This window comes from Electrona antarctica, assembly GCF_951216825.1.
Source record: "Electrona antarctica genome assembly, chromosome: 13".
Taxonomy (NCBI): Eukaryota; Metazoa; Chordata; class Actinopteri; order Myctophiformes; family Myctophidae; genus Electrona; species Electrona antarctica.
The window spans coordinates 4195113-4208307 of record NC_136794.1 but is presented as its reverse complement, the minus strand read 5'-3'; the positions used below and the strand labels follow the sequence as shown (position 1 = coordinate 4208307).

Sequence of the window (13195 nt, the reverse complement as noted above, 5' to 3'; positions counted from 1 at the left end):
CACAAGTAGGCGATGAAGGAATAAGTACCGTATCTCTGTAGAATGACAGTAATGTACAGATGTAATGTATTAATGTACAGATTTTGTATTTGTTCTATACATTTTTAGCTCATGTTCCGATTTGCTTCCATATAGGCTTGGACAGTATCTATTTTTTCACACCTTCCTGACATTTCCCTGGGGTATAATTATCTGGTGTATATGACGGTATTTTTGTAAAAAAAAAAAAGAAGAAGAAAAAAGCTGAGCTGCTGGTGATTGAAGTGATTGTAGCATATACATTGTCTAACCCGGTGGTTCCCAAAGTGGGGTCCGGGGACCCCCAGGGGTCCTTGAGGGAGTTCCAGGGGGTCCCCAGCTAATTGATAGTTTGGAACCAAATGGACCCTTTATGGGTCTGTAACTCTGAGAGTGTACAAATGGAACCAAATTGTACACTCTCAGAGTTAAATTAAAGCTGCTATAAGCAATAATGTTAATAATAATTACTTTTTTTTTCCAGACAGCCAGCAATGGGTAGAAGTCTTCCGAAAAAATTTGAGTCTCTGTGACACATCTAGGGGCCGCAATCTGCATTCAAAGATGTTCCTAGAAGCTTTGTCATTGGTCGAAGAAAAAAACCCGGTCAGGACTAACCAATCAGGAAGCAGACAGGCAAATCGGCCAATGACAAAGCTTCTAGGAAAATCTTTGAATGCAGATTGCGGATTTTGGGGGTCCTTGACATGAAAAGGTTTGGGAACCCCATGGTCTAGCCTATGGTGTCGTCTTAACCATTATTCTGAAAAAATAGCAGAGCTTGTAGATCTGCTATCTTTGAAAAATCATGAAAATGTGGCGCAAATCTTTGAATATATTCTTTTACAGTGAACGTTTTTAACTCAAATACATCTTTGCTTCGGGGGGGGGGGGGGGGGGGGTCGCTTGAACTACATATTTTCAGATGGTGGTCCGCGGCCAAATACAGATAATGCTGGGGGTCCTTGACATGAAAAAGGTTGATCACACCACTGACATAGAAACATAGGTTTTTCAGAAAACTGTCAGGATTTAGAAGACATTTGTCCTCAGATCTAAATGGGTTTATAGCCTCACGTTGCGATACTAATCTAATATACCACTGCGCTGCACTGCGTGGGGGCAACATGCAGTGCAGGCAGATGAAGTCTGGTTGCGCCAGGCTGGTCTCAATATGCAATTAGCCTACTTAGACGAGTCACAAGTTACCAGGTTTACATATTTATTATATGGCCCATGGAATGAATAGACAGGAACTTAGCACCTTCCATAGTTCCGTCAGTGGGCTGAACTGAGAGGAAATGTGGGTGGTGGTGGTGACTAGGGATGGAGCTTGATAACTGATACCCGAAGAAATCAGAAAACAAGCTTATCGAGTGCCCGTTAAGGGCCGTTATCAATAAGCTTTGGGCTTATCAAGCCTGTTATCGAGCATAGACGGCCCAAGACGTCATGTTTAAACAATCAAGACGAGAGGCGTTCAACATAATAGCCCACGCTGGCACAAACATGTCTAAAAGTGTGTTGATACCTGCCAACCGAGTAAACAACATTACGCTTTTAAAGTCACTGTCTGTACACATATTAACCAGTTAACAGTTTAATATTATTTTATTGGTAAAAAGGTCAATTGCCTTCCGTTTGTTAGAAAAGTACTGTAGTTGAAGGCCCTAGTAAAAGATACTGGTTCTGTTCGGAATTTAATGTCTCCCGTCTTTCCACAAAATAGTAGAAAATGCTCGATAGTGGGCTCGATAAGAACCCGGCTCGAGCACCGAAGTCTGACGTCACTTTCAGTAGAGGGCGCAAACACACAGGTTCATGTATTTTTTTATTTGCATTGTAATCTCCATAGGGGGATTTTAGGTCGCTTCATATAAGAACTGTGTTTGAAAAATAAACCGACCACCCCAGCCTTTCTGTCAGGGGAGTGGCTGTGCGTCGTTAATGATTTCCATTCATATTTGATACAGCCAGTTTCTGGAGAAAATGGAATTAATGTGGCCGCAAAAGCCTTGAAACTACATATGAAGGCAATGCTAATATACGTCATGCCCAGCTGCCCAGCTGTCAACACATTGCGTTCCTGAGATTCCTCGTTGACGTAAGCTCAGCTGGTGGTGACTCGACACGTACTAACCACGAAACATTAAATATCAATAAAATAAAAATAAACGTAATTAATATTCAGTTTCTGTTGTTCGACAGGCAGATGCAGCCACCCGCCTACCCGGAAATGTAGTCTCTGGGTTGTTTGGCTCGTTTCTAACGCTTATTTTGTTACTCTTTGGGTATATTTGTACATTTCCACCTTCAGTCGATGCTTCATATCCATATGAGTGAAAAGGCCGGGGTGATCGGTTTATTTTTCAAACACAGTTCTTATATGAGGCGATCTAAAATCCCCCTATGGAGATTACAAAGCAAATAAAAAGTACACAAACCTGGGGACTGACGCCATCTACTGACAGTGACGTCAGGACTTCGGTGCTCTGATCGATAAGGTGCCTCGTTATCAATAAAAATTAACAAGCTCCATTCCTAGTGGTGACCGACTGGCAGTTGAATAAAATAAACGGCTTTTGGGCTGAAAAACGAAATTACAATAGTATGTGGCAATATTATCATGTGTAATTGATTAGCCTTAGAGACATGACCTGCCACTAATTCTTATTCCTGTTAAATTTCACATTGTTCCTTCAACAATATTTGTGATGGTATTGAAAAATCAGGATTTATAAATACAAATAGTGAAATACCTTGATACCAGCCAGGCCTACTTTTTTCTTTTTTTCTAAGCTGCTGAAAGAATGAAGTGATAAGTTAAACTACATAGAAGCTGTATTAATTGATAAACTGGTTCAGTTTACATAATGTGCCAATTATGGGACCCACAATACTTGATAAAAAAAGGAAAAGTATAATTATTTACTAATTCTGGGAGACATTTTTGTACTGTTGAAAGTATGAAATAAAATGTATTTTCTTTTTGCCATTCAGTACATGATGCATATTATTTTATTTTTTGAATTCATATTGGACCACTCTTTCCCTGCCAAGATAATTATTTTCATATTTGAATGAACCATTAGAGCATGCAAGCGTCAGGCCTCAGCAGTTTGTCATAGCTCGGTGAGTAAACCCCCCCACACAAGTCTATGTAAAGACAGCACTCGATGCCCACTCCTCCACAACCTAGGCCAGATGAGACCAGAGTAATTATAGTAAGAGAGTGGCGACACTAGCGTTGACTCCCATTGTAACAATGGAATGCGGAAGTGCTCATTCTATCTCAATGGGATAGTTCCATTGTTTGGAACTATAGCCCACAGGCACCCGCTTTGCGGCGAGATCAAAGCGTGTCGCTACTCTCCTACTCTACACCCTGGGTGAGACAGACCGCCACCAACTCAAGAAGGCACACAGACCCCTGTGCCAAATCGAATCGCCACATTCCCGTGGCACAAACACACAAAGCTGTGAGTGGAGGGGCTACCAGAGTTAACCCATTCTGGGCAGGAATCCCTTTTGGTGTTTTAACTAAGCATTATGTTATACTTTAGCTATTGAAAAATAGCAGATCTACAAGCTCATAGCGTGCCACCGAGTGGCGCGCTACGAGCTTGTAGGTCTGCTATTTTTGAAAAATCGTGAAAATGCGGCACAAATCTTTGAATATATATTCTTTCAGAAGACTGAACCCTAAAATGGGTTAAGAGGAGAGAACGATGAACAACAGACTAATAACTCAGGCTTTAGCCACTGCATTCCCTTCTCAAAGATCCATGACGACCAACGTAAAACAACACTGAACAGACAGAACAGTACGCTGGACCTACCATATCTATCACTCTTTATACAGCCTTTATCAATCACAACCCAACGTGACCGACCGGGCCCTCGTTGATAGAAATGTTCACAACACATCTCATTGCAACACATCGTGTGCTTGTAGATCAGCTATTTTTTGGGGGGGAAAAGAGATGGAGCCAAGCCCAGTCAAGTTTATTAAGTAGGGTTTAATGTCCCCAGTATACAAGAGGCAATCGTTCGTAGCCAGGTTGGCTGTATATTGCTAAACTGTCAATATCCTACCGTGCACAGTATCATTTCAGTTGAAGGCTGATATGTATAACCTGTTTGTAATTATGTCAAATCCTCAAGTTAAGTTGATCTGGACTCACAAGCTTTATAAATTAATATTTATTCATGAATAGAATTCTGGGCGGGAACCCCTTTTGGTGTTTTAAGCATGATGTTATACTTTAGCTATTGAAAAATAGCAGATCTACAAGCTACGAGCTTGTAGGTCTGTTACTTTTGAAAAATCGTGAAAGTGTGTGGCAAATCTTTGAAAATATATTCTTTCAGAGCGTTTTACTCAAATCTTTGCTTCCGAGGGGTGGTCCCTGCCCCTGGAACAACATATTTTCAGATGGGTGGTCGGTGGCCAATTACATATATTTTTGGGGGTCCTTGACATGAAAAAGGTTGAGAACCACTGACATAGAAACATGAGTTTTTCAGAAAAATTTAGAAGACATTTGTAGAATCGTCCTCAGGTCTAAAAGGGATTAAGGTGCTGTGGTGTCACTGTGACCTTGCCTCTGCCTCTCTAGCAAAAGCTCAGTGACGCGAGCGACGACATCGGGATGCACCAGACAATCTATCAAGTCATTGGTGGTGATTGAGAACCGTGGATTCACGTGAGTGGAATACACGTCGTCGTCGTCGTCCTCTGCCCTTTCAGCTGCCTCCTTCTGGTGTTCTGGAGTCCTGTCTGTTTCACAGCCACCACGTGCCCCACTACGTTCCTGCGTCTCACGCTGCTGCAGTCGGCCAGCAGCGGCGGGCACGGAGACGGGCCTGCTGGTCTGCAGTGCTCCATCTGGGCCATCTGATTAACGCCCATCCGTGTGCTCACCACGGGGCACGGGGATGAGATGAGGCCCGAATGGAACGGCACAGGACGACGATGACGCAGTGTCCTGTCCGGAGGACGAGCCGCTGTTCTTTTTCTCCACCCCGCTGGAGTCCCGCTTGACCGCTGCTCCGAAGTGGTGCATCGTGGTGGGTTTGTTGCTGCGGCGCTGCCCACTACACCTCTCTCTCTCCATGCGGGCCTGCACCGCCAGGTTCACATAACGCATGTTCTCATCGTGGGACGCCACTCTGTCGTCCTGTGACAACAAAAAAGGTTACGTAAGAGGTTGTTATTATAGTAGCATCCTTTAGTACAGGGGTTCCCAAACCTTTTCATGTCAAGGACCCCCAAATTGACACTAATTAGCCCGTGGAAACATGCCAGGGACCCCCAGGGACCCCCCATAAGAGAAGATTTTTACGGCTCTAGCAGTGATTCTCAACCCGGTTTAATTTCAAGGACCTCCCAGTTTGACATCCATTAGTCTACGGACGCCCCATTTAATGGCATTTCTATCTCTGGGAACCCCAATTTAGATTAGAATCAATGTTAATTTAACTCTGAGAGTGTAAAAATGGAACAAAACGGGCATTTGTACACTCTCAGAGTTACAGACCCATAAGGGTCCATTTGGTTCCAAACTATCATTTAGCTGGGGACCCACTGGAACTCCCTCAAGGGCCCCTGGGGGTCCCCGGACCCCACTTTGGGAACCACTGCTTTAGTATTCCTGTTTAGATCTTATTTACGTTGTGTACAGTATGTCTAATCCAAGTTGACATCGGTGGTAACTAGAGCCTGAACGATGATTTTGAATATTATTGTGGAAAAGTGTAACATTTTTAAATTCTATTTGAGAACATTTAACTTGCAAAAAAAACTAAAAAAACATTGTATTTAACGTGTCAAAATAGCAGATCTAAAAAGCTCATATTGGGTTCCAACACAACATTTGTGTTTTCACAACATTGTGAAAACTCTGCTATTAGTGGTTAAAAATCGGGACCCATTGCCGATATAGCGATGTCGTGAAAAAGTCAAATGATGGCCTATATATCAGCCAAACGGATATATAGTGGTAACTGGTAACCACCATACAATATTGTACAATATCTAAACTGAAAGCCTCTTCTAAATGGAAAGCTGGTCTGTTATAAGGGTCCACTGGTGGGAAACCGCCCAGCTTTGGAAAGAATCCAAGCATTCAATCGTTGACTGAACTCGACTCTTGAGAAAGCGTCTGGGTTAAAGTCTGTGTTTCAGTCTCTCCATACAGCACAAGGCTTTACACTTTCTCTGGAGTCTTGCCAAGTGGGAAGAATAGTTCCTTCTGATCTGTGCCTCTATATCCCAGTCTGGGCGGGAACCCCCTTTTGGTGTTTTAAGGATTGTTATATTTTAGCTATAAAAAAATAGCAGATCTACAAGCTCGTAGCGCGTGAAAATGTGACGCAAATCTTTGAATATATTCTTTCAGAGCGAATGTTTTTTTTTCTTATTATTTTTATCCCACAATTTTGTAACCCATTTTTTCACCCCTGTGTCAATTATCTAATGTGATCCTGGGCTCTACACACCCTCCGCCAACCTAGTCCCCATATATGGGGGACATGGGGAGAGCAACGGACTTGAACTCATGCTTCCTTCATGCCTGAGTGTCCAAGTTGCTCCTTTATACCTGACAGGGAGGAGTTTCCCTGGTTTGGACGTAGCGCGTGGAAGGAACACGTTATTCCAACCAGTTCCTTTCCCCTCCATCAGGTGCCCCGGCTGGCCAGGGGGAGGCAGTTTAGAGACCAGGATTACTGCATGTTTTTTGTGAGGGTACCTACCGTAGGGGACACGGGGAGAACATGCAAACTCCACACAGAAAGGCCCTTTCGCCAACCCCGCCTCGGGTATGGGCACTGATGACGCGGAGGAGGAAACACGCCGCCAGTGCCCACAGCGTCCCGAGCGGGAATCGAACCCAGGACCTTCTAGCTGTGAGGCGACAGCACTAGTACCAACTGTGCCACCGTGCCCCCTAGCGAATGTTTTAACTCAAATCTTTGCTTCTGGGGGGGGTCCCTGGAACTACATATTTTCAGATGGGGGGGGGGGGGGGGTCGGCGGCCAATTTCATATAATTCTGGGGGTCCTTGACATGGAATATTGAGAACCACTGACATAGAAACATGAGGTTTTTCAGAAAACTGTCATGATTTAGAAGACATTTTGTAGAATCGTCCTCAGGTCTAAATGGGTTATAGCACCACCTCAGGCTCTTGACTGTACTGCAAATACCGCCGTCCTCTGGAGGAGGAACTGATGATGAGTGAGTTCTGGTGTGGTAGAATCTGTACCAGAGGCTTTCAACCTTTTTAGACGGGGAATGAGTGACGAGAGAAAGTGAGACTTTGTCTGCATGTGGATCACTTTTTTTTAGCTGTGAGCATTTATAAGTCAGTCCAAAATGTTAATGTGAAAACTAAAGCCGTTTGCAGCTTCTTTCTTTCTTTTTTATTTTGATTTGACTTTTATTTCGCACAGTATAGAGCAATACATTAAAGCATGAACATAAAAAAGGGAAAGTGCCAGGAGGAGCTGGCAAGACACCCTGGGGGCTTATAAGAGGCCTCTACCTATATAAAATACAATAAAGACATTAGAACAAGATATCAATAATTTCCAGAAGACATGATTGCAGTATATACAAAATCTACAGCATAATTCAAAATACTTGATAATCTAAGACGAGAAGAGATGAGAAGAGAATACAAACTATGATAATGAAGTGATTTGGTCAATCAGAACAACCTTCAATTGTTTTGACTTGATATCAGATTCTAAAAATGTCTTCTACATCCTGACAGTTTTCTGAAAAAGCTATGTTTCTATGTCAGTCGTTCTTCGATTTTCCAAAAATAGCAGATCTACAAGCTCATAGCGTGCCACCGAGTGGCGCGCTATGAGCTTGTAGATCTGCTATTTTTCAATAGCTAAAGCATAACATAATACTAACACCAAAAGGGGTTCCTGCCCAAAATGGGTTAGACAAGTTCAGAGAAGAAAGTTGTAAACCAATAGAATATTTGTCCCAAACTGTAGTACCTCTGTATCTTAATGAAATAGAAAACTGACCATGACTAGTACGATGAAGGGGAGATGGAGGTGAGTAGCCTGTCTTTCAGCATCGCTCCTCAGAGACGAGCCGTCTAGAAGCGTGTTTTTTAACATGTTTTTGCACTTGAAGGAGGTGTCGGGTGTTTCAGTGCTTCTGGCACTACGTCCCCTTTTGACCAATAGAATTTCATGATCCATTAACACGGAATCACGACGGGAACCCCTTTTGGTGTTTTAAGCATTGTTATACTTTGGCTATTGAAAAAATAGCAGATCTACAAGCTCATAGCGCGGCACCGAGTGGCGCACTACAAGCTTGTAGATCTGCTATTTTTGAAAAATCGCGAAAATGTGGCGCTAATCTTTGAATATATATTCTTTCGCAGCGAACGTTTTTAACTCATATCTTTGCTTCTGGGAGATGGGGGTCGGCGGCCAAATACATATAGTTTCTGGGGTCCTTGACATGAAATAGTTTGAGCACCACTGACATAGAAACATATGTGCTTCAAACATTGTGAAGCACAGTACAGGAGTACAGAATATTTAACTTAAAGGTATATTCAGTGATTTCACTTCATTCAAATACCACTTATTTTTTTTTGGATAGTCCTCCCTACTATAGAGTGTGCTGACCATATAAGGAGTTCATCCCTGTCCCCAGTGAGCCCCTGGGGTCAAAAAACCCTAGTTTCAGTTTTGGTGGCGGGTGGCAAAGCCTTCATCCAATCAGGATGAGAGGGGCCTTCCTCCGATCATGATCGAGTGGGGGCGGGCCTTGGTGCACATGCTGTTGGCCTGTTGCACTTCCCCCCACTGTAGAGTGTGTGCATGTGCACATTTTGTTACCGGGGCGGACTGGGTGGTTTTCCAAATCACCCAAATCACTGAATCCTTTAATCTCTATAACAATAATTCAGTGTAATAATCGAGTCTCTTACTCCTACGTGCCATGCCCCAAAACAGGCAGTGCAGCAACAATAAAGCATATAAATTGGTCTAATTCCATTCCAAATGTAGTGCCAACGTTGTGCGTGGGTACAAGAAGCACCAGTAGACCTGGCCTTACATCAGGGCAGCGTGAGATACATGCCAACACCAGCACTCGGTTTAGAAGCCTTGGAGTTCGAGATGTTTTTGGCTTTTTGCATGGCTGACCATGCGGCGCCAATTCCCCCCCATCGTCCCAACATAAAATGTCCATTTAGACCGCAGGACGATTCTACAAAATGTCTTCTAAATACTGACAGTTTTCTGAAAAACCTCATGTTTCCAATGTCAGTTGTTCTCAAACATTTTCATGTCAAGGATCCCCAAAAATATATGTAATTGGCCGGTGACCCCCCATCTGAAAATATGTTGTTCCAGTGACCCCCCCCCCCTCCTCCTCGTCCTTGGCAGAGGTAAAGATGATGTATTATTCAGAAAGCTGTTATGTTAACCCACTCTGGGCGGGAACCCCTTTTGGTGTTATAAAGCATTATGTTACACTTTAGCTATTGAAAAATAGCAGATCTACAAGCTCATAGCGCGGCAACGAGTGCCGCCCTATGAACTTGTAGGTCTGCTATTTTTGAAAAATCGTGAAAATGTGCCTCAAATCTTTGAATATATATTATTACAGAGTGAACATTTTAACTCAAATCTTTGCTTCTGGGGGAGGTCCCTATAACAACATATTTTCAGACGGGGGGCGGAGGCCTATTACATTTATTGTTGGGGTCCTTGACATGAAATATTGGGCACCACTGATACAGAAACATAAGGTTTTTCAGAACCACTGATACAGAACCATAAGGGTTTTCAGAAAACTGTCAGGATTTTGGAGACATTTTTTAAATTTTGACGGCCTAAATGCGTTAAATAGCTTACCTCGGTGGGGTTGAGCCACTTGTCGGTGTTGTCGCTGCCGGGCGTAGTTTTCAGGGCACAGACGACAGCTTTGGTCACGGCCTCGCCCACTCTGGCCTCATCATCATCCACTTCCTGTCCAGGGAGAGGAAAAGTCGAGTGAAAAGAAAAAGCACAAAAAGATGACGTCCAGTCCAGTGGGTTAAGGTCAAGGAAATGAAACCAATATGTAGTCTGGGATTCATTCAGGACCTGCTGGGGCAGTTCGTAGTGTCTGTGACCTGAGACTAGGCTAGAGAGTGGCCTGCTTTCTTTCTTTCTCTATACACCGAGACATGTCGCTGGAAACACACGCACGTTTTTCTAGCAGTTTTTAGATAGACATGCATTGTAGGAGAAAGAAGGGACACCCGCACATCGCCACTTGCTAGGTTCAAGAGCATTTATTTCTTAAGAGAGCAACGTTTCGGTCTTGCGACCTTCCTCAGGCTTGAGGAAGACACGTTGCTCTCTTAAGAAATAAATGCTCTTGAACCTGACAAGTGGCGGTGTGTGCGGGTGGTGTCCCTTCTTTCTCCTACATTGTATGCCTCGTTACCATCGCACCTGCTCCAAATTGCCTACCGGGTAGTGACCGGAAGTCATCTCTCTATAGATAGACATGCATAAAAGTTAAAATATTCTCACATTTTAACCCATAGTCAGGGTCAAGGACACCGCTACATTTGCCACGGTGTTTCATGAAGTGTCTGCGCATGTAGCGAGTATTAGCGACATATGGCGTCTCAGCGTAATTGTGCCCCTAAAACGCAATAAGTAGAAATTTTGGCCGTGTATGTCAGTGGTTCCCAAAGTGGGGTCCGGGGACCCCCAGGGGTACTTGAGGGAGTTCCAGGGGGGTCCCCAGCTAAATGATAGTTAGGAACCAAATGGACCCTTATGGGTCTGTAACTCTGAGAGCATACACTCTCAGAGTTAAAATTAACATTGATTTTTACAATAAAAAATGGGGGTCCCATGTGATAGAAATGCCATTAAATGGGGGTCCGTAGACTAATGCATGTCAAACTGGGGGTCATTGAAATGAAACGTGTTGAGAATCACTATAGAGCTGTAAAAATCTTCTCTCATGGGGGTCCCTGGCAGGCATGTCTCTTCAAATGGGGGGTCCACGGGCTAATTAGTGGGGGTCCTTGACATGAAAAAGTTTGGGAAACCAGTGGCGTATGTGACGTCTTTTCATTAGAAAGGGGTTCAAAGGTTCAGCTCACCAACTCAATCCAGGTGTTGACGCTGACCGTGACGGGATCGACCGACTCCACGTAGTGCCACCAGTGTCTGGGGACAAACAGCACCTGAGGAGAAAGAACCAATAAGCTTTTAACCCATTTTGGTGTTTTAAGCATTATGTTATACTTTAGCTATTGAAAAATAGCAGATCTACAAGCTCATAGCGCGCCACCGAGTGGCGCGCTATTAGAGATGGGATTTATGGCTCTTTGAAGGGAGCCGGATCTCTGGGATCCGTTCCTTTCAGAGAGTCGTTCAAAAGACTGGCTCTTTTGAACGACGTTCCCGATGGGTGGGGGGGGGGCAATATCTGCCCAGGGCCTCCCTAGTGACTCCCCACTCCCCAGTGCCTCCCCAGTGTCTCCCCAGTGCCCAGTGTCCCCCCCAGTGCCTCCCCAGTGTCCCCCCCAGTGTATCCTGCTTAGGGCGCCAGCTTGCTTATGACCGGCCCTGGTTGAAACCCCCCTGCCCCCCTCCTCCTCTAAAAAGGAACGGCTCCCTACTGTGAACCGGATCCCATCGTTCCTTTCAAAGAGCCGTTCAAATGATCCGACTCGTTCACGAACGTCACATCTCTACGCGCTATGAGCTTGTAGGTCTGCTATTTTAGAAAAGTCGTGAAAATGTAGTGCAAATCTTTGAATATATATTCTTTCAGAGCGAACGGGACACACACACACACACACACACACACACACACACACACACACACACAAATATGATAAATATATGATATATATATGATAAATATTTTGAGAACCACTGACATAGAAACATAGGGTTTTTCCAGAAAACTGTCATGATTTAGAAGACATTTATAGAACCGTCCTCAGGTCTAAATGGGTTAAATGTCATGAGAATCATGATGTCACACATTACTACTATGGTCCATAAACTAGAGACAGTTGTCAATTGTTTTAAAAAAACATTTTAGTGCATCTATTGGGGACATAGCTGTAGTTACAGGGAGCGTCCATGTGAGGGCAGCATGTGTCCTTGACTCCTTTTCCATTCATAAAGTCTCCCATTAAAAAAAAAAAAAACGGCAAGACTTATTGATTTCTGGTTTCTCGGCTGTCCTAATTAATTCATGTCCTGCACCTTGGCCAGAGAGGAGGAGGAATGCTGCATGCTTGGGTTTGAGTTGCTTAGTTATTATGCCCGTGTCTCAATATCTGGTTGGGGGAAGTGATGTGTATACTGTGGCAGTTTCTCATCTAAGGTCACATTCCCACCTAATACTTCGGTAGACTCGATGCCAATGGGTGGAGAAATTGGGATTCTTGAATATTTAATTTGCTGCGGTTTGCCTTCACACTGTCATCCGCAGCAATTGGAAACGCAGCAGGGGGACCTTTATCAATCTAATCAATGTGTTGCATTCATAAACTAGCCTACACAGTGAAATTGTGATAAAATTATACTCATAACGTGCATGTGTCGTGCCGTCTGGGACTGGACCCCCCCCCCCTTTCTCTCTCTCTCTCTCTCCGCACGCAGCTACGCACTGTAATTTTGGGCATGGAGGCACAGCGCTGAGTGCACTGATATAACAGACAGCAGCGCAAAATGTTTACAAGTTTATCGAGATGAAAGTCCCTACTCCCCAGTCCCCACACAGTGACAGCACTCCATGTTTACGGCACGCACAGACAGACAGAATATTCTTTGATACGCATTATGATTCGAATGAGCCTTCACACCTGCCAAACGAAGTGCACTTTCTGCCAATGCGCAGCAGGATTCGTTTTAATCGCAGCAAAGCTTTCTGGTGTGAATGTCACCTTAAACAACGGGTGGAATATTGCTATGATCTTTGGCACTGATAGGGGCCAACTGGGACAGGTGTGTGAGCTTGTTACAACAAAACTACACAGATGAATTGGCGGTAATAAGAGAGAGCAGGTCCAGGCCTCTAAACAAAGTCGGTTACCCATCATTCAGAATCAGACAATGCGTTGTCCTTCAGTGTTTTGTATGAACAACCTCATTAATAGTCTGGGCAAG

At 44.0% G+C, this 13195-nt stretch overlaps 1 protein-coding gene and 1 pseudogene across 2 annotated transcripts in view; both read right to left on the bottom strand.

Moving 5' to 3' along the window:
* Positions 1–13195, bottom strand: part of cyp27a3 (cytochrome P450 family 27 subfamily A member 3) — a 187113-nt gene that overhangs the window by 82194 nt on the left and 91724 nt on the right. The gene's annotated exons all lie outside the window — the stretch shown is intronic.
* LOC306935582 (HSPB1-associated protein 1 homolog) lies at positions 4556–11304 on the bottom strand (annotated as a pseudogene). The gene is made up of 3 exons (XR_013792552.1): positions 11170–11304; positions 9920–10033; positions 4556–5198 (listed from the first exon to the last, which is right to left on the bottom strand). The product of XR_013792552.1 is annotated as an HSPB1-associated protein 1 homolog (transcript).